The sequence below is a fragment of the Coenobita brevimanus genome, chromosome 76 (assembly GCF_032717465.1).
Source record: "Coenobita brevimanus isolate Jiangsu-jjx chromosome 76, ASM3271746v2, whole genome shotgun sequence".
NCBI lineage: Eukaryota > Metazoa > Arthropoda > Malacostraca > Decapoda > Coenobitidae > Coenobita > Coenobita brevimanus.
The window spans coordinates 4,639,682-4,642,321 of NC_137029.1; the positions used below are offsets into that span (position 1 = coordinate 4,639,682).

General features: G+C 42.8%; 1 non-coding gene across 1 annotated transcript; it reads left to right on the forward strand.

Annotated features, from left to right (window-relative positions):
* The first annotated feature begins 783 nt into the window (after nucleotides 1–783).
* Nucleotides 784–857, forward strand: TRNAV-AAC (transfer RNA valine (anticodon AAC)). The gene has a single exon. It is a non-coding gene; the product is annotated as a tRNA-Val (tRNA).
* Nucleotides 858–2,640: the final 1,783 nt, after the last annotated feature.

The following is a 2,640-nucleotide window of genomic DNA, read 5'->3' on the forward strand; positions in this document are numbered from 1 at the left end:
CAAAGAAAGGTTTCAAAACAGCAAAGAATTATCCACTAGATAATACAGAACTCAAATTGCTGTTTGTCTGTATGGCACCCATCGTATCCGAGGTTAACACCTTAGGATTTTCTTACACGCTATGATACAATGACAACCACCTTTAGCATTTTAAGAATGGGTTGATGGCAAACTTTATTGGCCTAACTGTCCATTATAAGCATCATCCCAAGAACATCGCATGTAACGTATGTACTGTATAGAATGCATCTTAGTATTGCAATAATATTAACATCAGTGATACGTGTATGTGGTAGTGCATAGATTATGAAACTGAGAATGAGAGACACCAGTTTGACGATGAGGATAACAACATTGCAAAGCGGGTTATCTGTAGCCAAATTCGTTCATTTTAGGATAGGCTTTTACCTCAGGCGGTTCTCGATTTGCATATAATGTGAGGAATGTGTTGCCTACGAATTTCCTTCAGCATGAGCAATTTGAGCATCAAATGAGTAGTACTCATATTCAAAGTGGCTTCTGGTTTCTCCGTAATATTTTTTAGACAGCAAATTATTCTGCTACGAAACTTCCGATTCCACACTGAAGACGAAGCTTAAGCCCAAGAGATCAAGGATACGAACCAGGCACGTTAAATCTATCTCATGACCTGTGAGAAAACCTTAGCGATCATTTAAACGTTGCACTGTAATATGAAAATACTGTTATCAACAATACGAAGATAAAAAATAATAAAATTTATTATTATTAATAGAAAAATAATAATAATAATGTTCGTAATATGTGCTCATGGTGTAGTGGTTAACACTATTTGTTTAACACACAGAAGGTCCCAGGTTCGAACCCTGGTAAGCACAGACGTTTTTGTGGTAGGTGGCGGCGCTCACCATCCACTCACTCGATGTAGTGCTGCTGTCGGGTGACTGCCCTTTCCTTTCCTCCATCCTTTTTCCTTCCATCCTCTTCTGTCTTTCTTTTCTTCATTCTTTCCTTGTCCTTCTGCTTACGGGTGACTACACTCTCTCTTCTGTCTTTCTGTAACTTGCAATACTTTGGTGATAGAAACTCCGTGTACAAACAGCTAGATAAGGAGTTTATTACAAGCTCACAGTAAAATAGTCTACCCTTCTCGGCTGCCCGATATCAACTGATGCAATAACGCCGTCTTCAGGCGTGGGAGAGCATGCTGACCTAGCAAATTTAGTGGGGGCATGTATGCATTGGGGGGGACATATATACATCGGGGGTAGACATATTGTGGAGGGGGTACACTACTCCCCCGGGTAGCTGAGATGGCGTCTCCTGACACCAGGAGTTAAATGGGGGTTGATTATAGTAGTAAGGCAGGACCGGGGAGGTTCGTACAAGGGATAAGTATGATACAGGGGCAGTAGGGGAGACATGGCCATGTTGAGGGGAGGGAATTAGAAGGATATATACATATAAGATATACAAGGAATAATAGGTACAAATCCAGTAAGGGTCGAAGGTATATATAAACATAATGGGAATTACACAATAATAGTGTGATACATGATAAACAAGGAGTAGATATGAGAGTTCTAGTGTAGTTCTTCCTTCATTTTTTTTTTTTTTTTTTTTATGTGGATTTTCTGTAGGATACACTGTCACTGAGTAATGCATGAAAGAAATACCATCATTTTCTAGGAGGCAGAGTGCTGTTCACAGTTTGGGTAATTGTTAGATGGCAATGGTAGTCACGGAATGCGAGGGCACTAAGTACGGGGAGTTTCTACGTCGTGTGTAGGGCGTACTATGCCTGTAGCGACGCTGATTTCCTGGAGTCGACGTTCCATTTTTCTGACACAACAATGAACTGCACAGATGATGAGTAGAAAACCTATGAAAGCGATAACCACAGGGGGAAACACAACTGTTGGATGAACCCATGAACGGCTGAAGACCAGAGAAAATTGATCCATAATGAAATCACTGTCATTGAGGAAGGTGAGCATGCGCAAGTGAGGGGAGGTGATGGTAATGTTGGCAGATGGTAGGGTTGAAGGCATGTCGATTGGTTGAAAGATGTCATAGGAGTGTTTACGAACAGCTTGGTGATAGCGAGTGGCGTAAGTGATGACGGATTCTGATTTGACGGTACAATAGTCAGGGGCTTTGTAGAGACCACTAGCGGGGACGGAGCGAACGGAAGAACCAGGACACATGATTGTGACAGAGATGGGAACAGCAAAGAAGAAGTACTGGACATGGTTGAGGTGAGCATGGTGGACCGGAAGGTCAGGAGCTGGGACAAAAGAACAGGCCGAGTAGATGGAATGGTTGCGAACTAAAGCAGACTCACAGGATGTGGCACTGCTAGGGAAGATAGCGAAAAGGTGGGCAGCACAGAGACGAGAGGTCGGAGTAAGGGAGGAACATTGCTGGAGGTCTGTGGAAGAAAGGAAGGCAATGGAAAGATGATCATGGGAGAGGAGGAAATATTCTGAAGGAACAGATACCTGTAACAAGGAGTTGTTGAGGCGGAAAGGGAAGGGAATGATGTGGAAAAGGTTAAAGGTTATGGCAGAACGGAGAGGAATATGAACGACGACGTATGTAGTGAGAAGAGTGGCTTCGAGAACAGGATAATAATATTCAAGGGAGGAGTAAGGGAGGACT